This window comes from Mustelus asterias, chromosome 20 (assembly GCF_964213995.1).
Source record: "Mustelus asterias chromosome 20, sMusAst1.hap1.1, whole genome shotgun sequence".
Classification (NCBI taxonomy): Eukaryota; Metazoa; Chordata; class Chondrichthyes; order Carcharhiniformes; family Triakidae; genus Mustelus; species Mustelus asterias.
The window spans coordinates 66806991-66820695 of record NC_135820.1 but is presented as its reverse complement, the minus strand read 5'-3'; positions in this window follow the sequence as shown (position 1 = coordinate 66820695).

The following is a 13705-nucleotide window of genomic DNA, read 5'->3' as shown; positions in this document are numbered from 1 at the left end:
CCCTCAAATATACAAACATAGGTACTCTTCCGTATCCTATATGGATTTTGTGTAAACAGTACTTGAGAAATTCTCTCCCTCCCTTTTTAACATACAAGCATAGATACTCCGTATCCTATTTTGGATTTCGTGTAAATAAGTACAAGTATAGGTACTTCTGTAAATACTTTTTTCAGTAAAAGTAAACAGTTTAGCTAATAACTGTTGCAGGTGTTTGAAGATGCCATATGCTTGAAAGATAAGTAACTTTATTTGTTAATGCTTACTATTCTACTAAATTTTGAATATCTAGTAAGTGTAAAAGTAGTATCCTAAGACTTAGGAATGCTGTAGTATTTCACAGAATTAGATCTGTGTATAAAGGATGAGTGGGTATTTACTCAGTATCCTTTCAATTATCTAGTTTAAACTATTCTTCCAAACAACTTAGTTATGTTATGATTGGAGTCTAAAGTTGATCATTCTGCTTTAAGCTTTGAGAAATAGAACGTGTAAGGATTTTGAAGAGAAGGTTGTTTTTGAAGATGTGTGTAAGGGAACCAGTAAAGGAAGTGCACTTTTCAGAAAGCATTTGAACTGTTGTATTGATGGTGTTTACACACAATACTGAAAGTAGTCACGGCTGAAGGCTAGGGACATGAAACTTTTCTCCGATTGTGCTGCCATATCAGTATTTCTAGCATTTGTTTTGCTTTGGAATTGGATTGAGGTCGGGGTTTATGGGATTGGGTGCAATAGGTTTGTGCAAGTTGAAGATGGGTTAGCAATAAATCAAGTGTTTTCAAGTTGGGTACGACTAGGATCAATGCTTGGGCTATAACTTCAGAGTTGAGTGGATTGGCCTGCTGGGGGTGATTGAGTAGACTAGACCTATACTTTTCAGAATGAAGTGGCTTGACTGGGTCTGGGACTAGAGTTGTACCCTCTGAATAAGAGCCATTTGGACTGAGATAAGGATGCCCTCCCTCAAGGGTTGTGAATCTTTGGCGTTCTCTGCATCAGAAGTCTATGGCTGTTCCAGCTGAATATATTAATGGGAATGACCAAACATTAAGGCATTTGGGAATCGAGACTGAGGTAAATACTGAGCCATTATTGTGTTCAATGGTGGAGGAGACAACTGAACAGCCTACTCAATTTATTTTATTTTCAAATGGACATATTTCTCTCCCTAGTTCATAAATGAGCTAAAGTTAAACCAGATAATTGTTTCAGTTGCTTTGAGGTGTTATGTTTTGTTGCATAATTAACAATTAATCTTAAAGCTGATCATTTTCTTCTTGGTCAGCTAACCAATTTGTTGAATTGATGCTGGTTACTCCATAGATGCATTTTTGATTTGCTGTTGTCACGTGTATTGGGATATAGTGAAAAGTATTGTTTCTTGTGTGCTATACAGACAAAACAGTACATAGGGGAGAGGGTACAGAATATAATAATCATAGCTAGGATGTAGAGAAAGATCAGGTTAATATATGGGAGGACCATTCAAAAGTCTGATGGCAGCAGGGAAAAAGCTGAGTCGTTTGGTAAGTGATCTCAGGCTTTTGTATCTTTTTCCTGATGGAAGCAGGTGGAAGAGTGTCTGGGGTGTGTGTGGTCCTTGATTATGCTGGCTGCTTTTTCTGAGGCAGTGGGAAGTGTAGACAGTCACTGGATGGGACCCTGGTTTGTGTGATGAACTGGGCTATGTTCACGATGTTGGATATGAATTTAGACTGAAAGCGATCCATGTGCACTATTTAGATATAGGATTAAGATGATCCTGTAAATTTCTTTTGAAATCTTGAGACTATCCACATGGTCTTATTGAATATTAAAATACTGATCCTTTTCTACACCAAATTCTGAAAGTTTCTTGTGCTTTTAAATTGAGCATTGCTACCGTGGCTTTTCATTTTGCTTTACAAGCAGTAACTTTGGATTATTACAGAAGTTGTTGGAAAATGCTGCTAATTGGAATGTATCCAAGGACTGAGTTAGTTGCAAACTTAATATCTACCATTGATTATTAGTTGGAGTTCTGTTATTGATTTATGTACTACCAATCCTTAAATTACACAAATTGGGTCAGAGGGCAACTTGTGTTATGTATATGTAATCTTTACAACCTTGTCAAATAACCTTTACCAGCTTGCTCTTGAAAAGAGAAGGCTGAGGCCTCTGACAGGTGCAGCAAGTTGGTATTCAGTTGCTCTGTTCAGTTGTTGGAAGCACTGTCTGACACCCCACTGCTTTGTATCACTTTTCACAACTTTCAGTGCTGTAATGGTGGTTTTGGTCAAGTTTTTTCAAAGGGTTGAATCATTTTTAAGCTTTTATTGTCAGTTGTAATTTAAATATTGCATTTGGTTGGGAAACTATTAGGATGGCTGGTATTCTGTGCTTGGCATCAAAAATTCATTTTAATGGATTTTTCGAAATTACAAAGCATCAATTTATTTAATAATCTTGCTAAGTATCATTTTCACAAAGGAAGTGGAACATAAAAATTTGATACCATACTTCTGTATTAAATACATTTCACATTTTGTAGCAAGTGATTGTGATGTTGTACTTGTGTACTTTATAAAATCTGTCGAGGAAGTGCAGTCTGCAGGATTATTTTAGGTGAAGATCTGTAATACATTTTAACTTTACATGCATTTGTGTGTCTTTAACCGTGTTGCGGAATTAATACTAATGCATGGCAGGCCTTTTAGATGAGTGCGGAAAAAACCCAGCTGGTCTGCAGAGCAACAGTTAATGTTCAAGTCCAATATGACTCTTGACCTCAAATGCTCAAGCAGTGGTTACTTACAATTCTTTCAACTTGGTCTGGTTTGATGTGATTTATTATTCACATGTATTGGTATACGGTGAAAAGTATTGTTTCTTGTGTGCTATACAGACTGCGCATACCATACATAGGGAAGGGAAGGAGAGTGCCAAATGTAGTGTTTACTGTCATAGCTAAGGTGTAGAGAAAGGTCAACTTGATGTGAGGTAGGTCCATTCAAAGTCTGGCAGCAAGGAAGCTGTTTGAGTAGGTTGGTACGTATCTTCAGACTTTTCCATTTTTTTCCTGATGGAAGCTGATATATATCTGGGGTGCGTGGGGTCCTTGATTATGCTGCCTGCTTTTCCAAGGCAGCGGGAAGCATAGACAGTGTCAATGGATGGGAGGCTGGTTTGAGTGATGGACTAGGCTTCATTCACAACCCTTTGTAGTTTATTGCGGTCTTGGACAGAGCCAGAGCCATGCCAAGCTATGATATAACCAGAAAGAATGCTTACTATGATACATCTGTAGAAGTTGGTGAGAGTTGTAGCAGACATGCCAAATTTCCTTAGCCTCCTGAGAAAGTAGAGGCATTGGTGGGGTTTCTTAACTATGATGTGGAGATGCCGGCGTTGGACTGGGGTAAACACAGTAAGAAGTTTAACAACACCAGGTTAAAGTCCAACAGGTTTATTTGGTAGCAAAAGCCACACAAGCTTTCGAGGCTCTGAGCCCCTTCTTCAGGTGAGTGGGAATTCTGTTCACAAACAGAACTTATAAGACACAGACTCAATTTACATGAATAATGGTTGGAATGCGAATACTTACAACTAATCCAGTCTTTAAGAAACAAAACAATGGGAGTGGAGAGAGCATCAAGACAGGCTAAAAAGATGTGTATTGTCTCCAGACAAGACAGCCAGTGAAACTCTGCAGGTCCACGCAACTGTGGGAGTTACAAATAGTGTGAACAGTGACCAAGACACCACACAACCCTGCCACAGCAACCTCTGCAAGACGTGCCGGATCATCGACACAGATGCCATCATCTCACGTGAGAACACCATCCACCAGGTACACGGTACATACTCTTGCAACTCGGCCAACGTTGTCTACCTGATACGCTGCAAGAAAGGATGTCCCGAGGCATGGTACATTGGGGAAACTATGCAGACGCTGCGACAACGGATGAATGAACACCGCTCGACAATCACCAGGCAAGACTGTTCTCTTCCTGTTGGGGAGCACTTCAGCGGTCACGGGCATTCGGCCTCTGATATTCGGGTAAGCGTTCTCCAAGGCGGCCTTCGCGACACACGACAGCGCAGAGTCGCTGAGCAGAAACTGATAGCCAGGTTCCGCACACACAAGGACGGCCTCAACCGGGATATTGGGTTTATGTCACACTATTTCACATAAATATTTCTGCTTTTTTCCTCCTGAGTCTTTATCATGCGATCCTAGAATCAGAATTTATGTCACACTATTTGTAACTCCCACAGTTGCGTGGACCTGCAGAGTTTCACTGGCTGTCTTGTCTGGAGACAATACACATCTTTTTAGCCTGTCTTGATGCTCTCTCCACTCCCATTGTTTTGTTTCTTAAAGACTGGATTAGTTGTAAGTATTCGCATTCCAACCATTATTCATGTAAATTGAGTCTGTGTCTTATAAGTTCTGTTTGTGAACAGAATTCCCACTCACCTGAAGAAGGGGCTCAGAGCCTCGAAAGCTTGTGTGGCTTTTGCTACCAAATAAACCTGTTGGACTTTAACCTGGTGTTGTTAAACTTCTTACTTTCTTAACTATAGCATTGGCATGGAGGGACCAGTCATGATGTGGAGATGCCGGCGTTGGACTGGGGTAAGCACAGCAAGAAGTCTCACAACACCAGGTTAAAGTCCAACAGGTTTATTTGGTAGCAAATACCATAAGCTTTCAGAGCGCTGCCCCTTTGTCAGATGGAGTGAAAATCTGTTCTCCAACAGTGCACAGAGACACAACATCAAGTTACAGAATACTAATTAGAATGCAAATCTCTACAGCCAGCCAGGTCTTAAAGATAAAGTGGGTGGAGGGAACATTAAACACAGGTTAAAGAGATGTGTATTGTCTCCAGACAGAACGGCTAGTAAGATTCTGCAAGATCAGGAGGCAAGCTGTGGGGGTTACTGATAATGTGACATAAATCCAACATCCTGGTTTAGGCCGTCCTCATGTGTGCGGAACTTGGCTATCAGTTTCTGCTCAGCGACTCTGCGCTGTCGTGTGTTGTGAATGCCGCCTTGGAGAACGCTTACCTGAAGATCCAAGGCTGAATGCCCGTGACTGCTGAAGTGCTCCCCCACAGGAAGAGAACAGTCTTGCCTGGTGATTGTCGAGCGGTGTTCATTCATCCGTTGTCGTAGCGTCTGCATGGTTTCCCCAATGTACCATGCCTCGGGACATCATTTCCTGCAGCGTATCAGGTAGACAACGTTGGCCGAGTTGCAAGAGTATGTACCGTGTACCTGATAGATGGTGTTCTCACGTGAGATGATGGCATCCGTGTCGATGATCCGGCACGTCTTGCAGAGGTTGCTGTGGCAGGGTTGTGTCGTGTCATGGTCACTGTTCTCCTGAAGGCTGGGTAGTTTGCTGCGGACAATGGTCTGTTTGAGGTTGCGTGGTTGTTTGAAGGCAAGAAGTGGGGGTGTGGGGATGGCCTTGGCGAGATGTTCGTCTTCATCAATGACATGTTGAAGGCCCTGGAGGAGATGCCGTAGCTTCTCCGCTCCGGGGAAGTACTGGACAACGAAGGGTACTCTGTCCACCGTGTCCCGTGTTTGTCTTCTGAGGAGGTCAGTGCGGTTTTTTGCTGTGGCGCGTCGGAACTGTTGATCGATGAGTCGAGCACCATATCCTGTTCTTATGAGGGCATCTTTCAGCGTCTGGAGGTGTCTGTTGTGATCCTCCTCATCCGAGCAGATCCTGTGTATTCGGAGGGCTTGTCCGTAGGGGATGGCTTCTTTTACGTGTTTAGGGTGGAAGCTGGAGAAGTGGAGCATCATGAGGTTATCCGTGGGTTTGCGGTACAGTGAGGTGCTGAGGTGACCGTCCTTAATGGCCACCAGGACAGGCTGTTGGTGATCTGGACACCTAGAAACTTGAAGCGCTCGACCATTTCTACTTCACCCCCATTGATGTAGACAGGGTCTGTGTTCAATGTTTGCAATTTGGTCCCCTTTTAAACTGGGGAGACTATTCATAGATTGGGTGACTGCTTTGCAGAGCACAGCAATAACCTTGATTTCCCAGTCACCACTTCAATTCGCCACCTTGCTCTGATGCTCACATTTGTCCTTTGCTGCTACAATGTTCCAGTGAAGTCCTGTGCAAGCTGGAGGAATAGCACCTCATTTTCTGGTTAGGCACTATACAGTCTTCTGGATTCTACATTGAGTTAAACTTCTTCAGACCATTTACAGTTTTCCGTTTCACTTTTTTTTTTCCTCCCTAGTATCTCGTCATGTTTTGCATTCAGACAGCTCTTGACTTCTGCTATAACATCTGCTCTGGACCTGTACTTTGTTTCTTTACAGCTATCATTCCCACTCTGCCTTTTGTTCCATGACACAAAGCAGTTCCAAATAAGTCAAGTTATTTCTCCACAGATGCTGTCAGTTGTGCTGAGGGTTTTTCTAGCATTTTTTATTTTCGGATCTCCAACACCTGCAGTAGTTTGCTTTTATTTACATGTCAGTTTGATTGCTTCTATGAACCTGTTCAATGATTGCTGACTAGTTTTTGTGCAGAGCACTATAGCCTGTATTAGCTAGTTAGTTTTTAAAACCAAAATAAGTATTATCTTGGAACATTCCCACTATCTTCAACTTTTCAAGCTATTTTTGCATTACATGTGCCTCTTTGAGCAAATATGAAAAGATAGAAAAGTAAACTGATGTGTTAAATGTACCTGTGTTCATTTTGTGTTTTAAATTAATTGACATTCTGATCAGTCCAGTGTATGTTTAATTTTACCTAGTGCTTTCTTTTAAAACCTGTTTATCCTGAGTTTTGAGCACCAGATGCGTGTAACTTTCAAAGTTGTTGAATCCAAGTGTTTATGCATTCCATAATAAAACTACTTGGTGCAAATGATCTTAATCTGATTTATAATTATTTAAATTCTACTTTAAACTCAGCCTCTCAACAATCAACAGCCTAAGATAAACAATCCTTTTATTCTCTTGTTCCATTTTAAATTCACTGTATTTGTACCAGTAAATTTAGTCTGAGAAGCCTTAATGGGCAGAAGCAAGAGGTGCATGGGTCCTGTTTATAATCTCCTGTATTCCATGTTGATTATACTTTGAGATTTGAAAGTAGTATGCTATTTAAAATGTTGTATTTTCTTTAAAAAAAAAACAAATGGTAGGCTATTTGAGATGGGTTGAGTAGCTTGACCGGAGTCATTTAAGTACCTTGACCAAGCTTTTCTGTTACCACAATACTTGGTATGTCTCTGGAAACAGAAACTCTTCTTTGTAGAGTAAGATATGGGAAGGATCAACATAACAAGTACTGCAGATAATACCACTGCACATCATACTTACAGTAGCAGGAAAATATACTAGTATCCTGTAACACATTTGTTTTGATCCCTTTAATCTGTTATATTCAGGAGGGTTCCTCGTCTTTCACTTAACTAATCATTCCATATGAATTCAAGTACTTAAAATTTGCATGCTTTAACTGGGGATGCCACAAACTAATCTCTCTCCCTCTCTCTAGGAGGTTTGCTGAACAATTTACCCAATCTGAATGTTTTGTGGCTCTTGTCTCCTGATATTGCAGCTCAATCCATAGAATCCCTACAGTGCAGAAGAAGGCCATTCGCCCATCAAGTCTGCACTGACTACAATCCCACTTGGGGCCCTGTTCCCATAACCCCACATTCACCCTGCTAATCCCCTGACACTTGGTCAATTTAGCATGGCCAATCAACCTAACCCGCACATATTTGGACTGTGGGAAGAAACCAGAGCACCTGGAGGAAACCCACCCAGAAATGGGGAGAATGTGTAAACTCCACACAGTGACCCGAGGCTGGAATTGAACCCGGGTCCCTGGCGCTGAGGCAGCAGTGCTAACCACTAGCACTATGATGCTCAAGATGAGCAAATATTTCTAAATTGTTCATAGTGGTTTAATACACTAACTTGCTGTAATGTAAAGCAAGATTCTTAAAACATTTTTGCCATGTGCAACAAATAACATTTCTGATCCCACATACAATTTAAGGCTGCATGGAATTATTCTGGCCTAGTTTTTTTGAACTTGCCAATTGTGCCAGAGGAATTTTTTGCTGTGCTATACCCAATCTTTGCTTAATGCAGATGGCTAGTATAGAAGAGAAATTGCATTTTTTTAGATGACTGATATCCTTAATCTTTATTATAATCTTAAATCTAGCTTGAAAAAACGCTTAGTACAGTTCTACATAATTGAATGTGCTTGGATAGAACAAGGCATCCTCAATGGATTTTATTTGGCTGTTAATACTAATGTTAAACTTCTGTTATTGATCATCCAGTAGAATATCTCCAGTGTAGTCAAATGTAGCAACCACTGACCTAAACAACATTGAACTGAATGAGCAGTAAAGGGTGTTTGTCCAAAAAGCTTGACACAACATTGGTGTAACAATTTGTCTCCTGGGAAGTGTGGAATGCACGTTCACTTTTTTCACACTTCCAAAAGAGGAAAGTAAGATTACTCACCATAGTAACTTTCATTGCTTCCTTCCATGACTGTCCAAACTTTGCTCACTGAATTTGTATATCCTGTGTAGTTTTTAAAAAGTGGCAAGATTATAGTGGCATGACTTGCCATACATTTAACTTTAATGACAAATTCTTAACATTTATTTGTTTTAATTTTCAGAATTCTCTTGCTTCTGATTTATCACCCTTTGGCCATCTACCAGAAAATATGGTTTCTTGTTCCTGGATTGTAAAGGGTGGTAATCAGGAATTATTAATCTTTACTCTGAATGTAAACTTGGTTTAAGCAACTGTACTGCAACACCTGCTATGTGCTTTTCAGAATTTAAAGTCCATATTCCAAATGCAGTCTAACCAAACTCTTTGAATTGATGCCCCTTTCACTTCTCATATGCACCACTTGGATGAACTAGGATCCATATATCCAAGTCATTGATAAATATATTGAAAAGTTGAGGACCCAGCCCAGATTTCTGGGGAACACCACGAGTTACATTCTGCCAATTAGGTCACGTGCCCATTATTTCTACTCTTGCCTTCCAATGTCAAACAGCCCCCCTACCCTCCTTGGTGTCAAACAGTCCCTTGATCAAATGTGGCTAGCTAAAGTTTCCTTATTCATTTTCATGTTATTGATATGATTCAGAATTGCTCCCCACAAATTGGCCTATTTAGGATGTCCAGGAGCTTGGGGCTGGATCTGATTCCAGCTGTGACTAACCCAGTACGCTGCCCATTCTTGTTTTCCTTTTTAAACAGGTTTCATTTGTACAATAGGCTAGACTTGCAGAATGCAATTGTTAATTTCTGACTATCCTCTACCTGTTTAAAATGTTTGTGCGAAATGATGATTTACTACATTTCAGTGTTAATACTTCAAGAATTCCAGATTTGTTTCTTTCTATAAAAAATAAAACTTGCAAAACTTTGCTTATAAAGAAAATGCAAATAGGGAACATTGGTTCAAGTGAAATTAAGTTAACTTTGATTTAATGTTTTAAGTTTCCTTTCTACTTTGTCTTTTGTTTTGAACGGGTCCCCCTCCTTTTAGGGAGCTGCCCTTTATGATTTGTCCCCAAGTTAATTTGATTGTTTAATTGGTTGGTGCACAAAGAGGTACACCAAGAATTGATGGTTTACAAATTGAAGAGCAAAGCTCCAAAGGAAAATTTGAGTGAAAAGTTGCTGTTTTCTGTATGCATTTTCCTATTGTCAAGTATATTTTAAGCAGTTGAATACATTGTGGAAATAATGCAAGAATATTGTGCCATTAAAGTAGAAAAAAGGAGCTTGTGGTGGTGCTGCAAGGCAGTGAAATGGATGTGCACCCCTTTTTGTGAAACAATGCTGACCAGAACCTAACATGAAATGCAATGGATTTTATTTGCATGCCCACAACTGCACATGGATTTTTTGGCAAGTTGCTTGAAATTTCAGTCTCTTGGTTTTAATCCAGCAAAACAGCTTAAAACTGGCCAAAAGATCCAGCAAGGGAAATTGTTGTAATTTACCTTGATGTTTACAACCATACAGGTGCCCCTCGATGCTTTGGACAGGATCTCCCAAGTCATTGTCACAATAATAGTGGCAAATGTGAAAAGCTGCTAATGTTTGGAGAAAATATTGACATCAGTAGACCCTGTTCAGTGAAAAATCAGAATATAGTTAGTGCATTACACGTGGTATGTGATGTTGCATGAAAACCAGATAACACAAAATCACATCCAGTCATGAGTCAGGGAGTATGAAATTAAGATACATATTTCCCACATTTGCACTGCAAATGCGAAGTTTCCATATATGTATTATAGTTCACTGGGGCTTGATCAACATCAGGTGTAAGAGGTTATTCATTCACAGGGTGTTTATGGTCTTGCCCAACTTGGGTGACCGAGTTGCCACCTTGAATACAGCTGTTGTGGGTCTGGAATTGCATGTAGGCCAGACTGGCTAGATTTCCATTCCTTAAATTATAATGGAGAAGCAGGTGGGTTTTGATCTGTTCTTTCTCTTGCTGCTTTTTTCCCATGTTACATGGACATTCCCACAAGTGGTTGGTACAAAGGAGTGATTAACTAGCATTGTGATGAGCTAGTTTCTTTATTCATTCATGGAATGTGGACTTTTATTGCCTTGAATGTGGTGGTGAACTGCCACCTTGAACCATAGGTCATGACGATGCTAGTAGATCACTCCCTTGCTGCTGCTAACCCTTCACAACCTGGATAAATGGGAACCAATGCTACTGGTTTTTGGTTGGGTTTGTTTTTGACAATCCAAAGGTTACCATGACACATTTTATTTGCTATTTTGGCCAGTTAATTTGAAATTCCTTAGCTGCTGCAAAATAAAAGTAACCACTGTCATTCTGCTGTGTGCATCTTCAATTCATAACACCTGCAATGCCATCAATCAACTATACATGATACCTCCTGGTTTGTGCACAATGAGCTCTACAGTTTTGTAAACCTTTTCCGACTTCTCAATTAGTCTTATCCTCAAAACTGTAACCAAACATTATCCGTGAGTTTATTGCCCTGTGAAAGGAATCAAGAAAACCAGGTAAGCTATTCAAAGTTTAAAGCTGGGGTCTTTCACCAAGAGAGCAAAATCTTTTTGTAAAAAATATTCAGAATTTTTGTGTAGAAAACTTGCCAGTTGTAAAATTTACTGGCAAGTTATTGTAAATTGAGTGATCTCCTTCTGGAAAAGGATTGTTAGAAAGTACTTTGGGGTTGATTTCTGAAATTTATTTATTATGTCACAAGTAGGCTCAACATTGAAATGAAGTTACTGTGAAAATCCCCACGTCACCACACCTGTTTGGGTACACTGGGGGAGAATTTAGCATGGCCAATGCACCTAACCAGCACATCTTTTGGAATGTGGGAGGAAACGCACACAGACATGAAGAACATGCAAACTCCACACAGACAGTGACTCAAGTTGGGAATCTAAGCAGATCCTTGGCACTGGAGCAGCAGTGCTTACCACCGTGCTGCCCAAAATAAGGGTTGACTGCCCTTTTCCTGCTAAGTCAAGTGCTTGTAGGTGAATAATTTGAAGAGCAAATATAGAATCTTGAGGTTTTAAAATTTTAATTGTGGAAAAAGTTCAATGAGGTTCTGCCCAACATGGATAATGCAGATTTAATCAGGCTGCCTAATACAGAACACGAATGAAATATTCAAATTCATGCTACATTTTAAGGCAATGAAGTGGGAAATTTTCCTCCATGTAATTCAAGAATATAGTTGGCATAAAAAGGAAGTACAGACTATAGTAACATACTGTCACTTTGTTCTTGAGCTGTTGGAAAACCTTGCTATATAAACCACAAGGTTAAATGGGTTTTCAGAAATCTCCTTGAGTGAAGTAATTCCTCACTTCTGTTTTAAATCTACCACCCCTTAGTCTAAAACTAAGGCCTCTTGTTCTAGAATGTCTAAGGAGAAATGTCTGCTCTAATGCTCTTGTATACCTCAATTAGGTGTCTTATTCCTTTAATGGAAGAATCGTAGACTCAATGATAATCCTTTCTCTCTCTCTCTCTCTCCACAGATACTACCAGATCTTGTGTTTTTCTGGCATTTCATTTGTATTCTTGTCTGGGATTTGCCTATAGACCTGGAGAGCTGTTTTTTTTTGACCTTGTCTGTTGCTCCATGCCTATTGGCAAATGCTTTTACTTGCATAAATTGTACATTAAATAAACATCTGGATTTTAGATTATATCCTAAATATTCAACATGTGATCACAAAACAGCAGCAGTTCCAAACTCAAACTAATAGATTTAGACTTTGCTTTGACTGGACCTATAATGTTTAAGCTGTATCCAACTGACTTCAAAAAGTTGGCTGTATGATGGACCTTTTTGGAATATGACATGCTATCTCAGTCACCAATCTAGACTTCACTAGAACTAGTGAAATAGAGAACCAAATGCCATCTAAATGGTTATAAAATCAATGATTTGTAGCTCATCTAAAGATGTGCAACTGCACTGAGTTATTTCATTCTCATTCCATTATTAAATCTCCATTAAATAAAATGGCAATCATGCAACCAAAAAGGCAAGATGGCATGGCTCCAGAACAAAACGCATGATAAATTCCAAATTCTCTTTGTGGATGTGCAGAGCTTTAATTGTTACAAAATAACTTCCTCTTAAATTGAGAATCCCCATCTCAACTTAATTTAATCTTCCTACTCTAATTTAGTTGATTAGAAAATGTTCCAACACAAATCAGAACTGACAGATTACCCAAAATAATCTCACTGCACCATAAGGAGTACTAAAGATATGTAGTTTGAAATGTGCCTTAGTCGCATACTTATTCATTAATCATTCTAATGTCTAAGACTTTAAATAAGCTTTTAAAAGTAAGGGGACTTGTTGCAACACTGTTTAAGCTACTTTAAAGTTTATTTATTGTCATATTAACACTGCAATGAAGTTACTGTGAAAATCCTCTAGTAGCCAACATCTGCTTGGGTACACTGAGGGAGAATTTAGCATAGCTAATGCATCTAACCAGCATGTCTTTTGTCCTATGGAGTACGGACACAGGAAGAATGTACAGACAATGGCCCAAGCTGAGGAATCTAGCCTGGGTCCCGGGTACTCATACAATGCTTGCATCCCAGAAATTGTTGTGCAAGGCAACTGTGAAGCAGTGATACAAACAAGCCGTCAGAAATAAAAAGATCTGTGGGATGCAATCAAAGGATCATTTGTATGCTACAGCTCACATTTTTGTTTGCAAGTGAGTTTGCTGGATACACTTTCATAAACATATCACCAAACGCTATTTTGTTAGTTTGGTTCAACTGCTGGTATTCTTTGGGTTAGAAGGCTGTGGATCTGAATGCCAAAACGAGTCCAAGGTGCACAATTGAAACTGATGCTTGAAATGATGCTGTCCATGCATGACACTATTAAACTGGGGTCCCATCTGTCTGTTTGTCATTCAGGCACACATGAAATGTCCATGACGTGATTGCAAAAGAACAAGGCATTCTGTCATGGCAACCTTCCACCTTCAGCTGCAACCAACTGATCATGGACCTCATTGGTGATTCCTGGAATCTTCATGTATATAAACACAATACTGATCTTTGTCCATGTTAATATCATGTTCTTCAAAAATAATTCACTTTGGATGTTTTGACATGTTG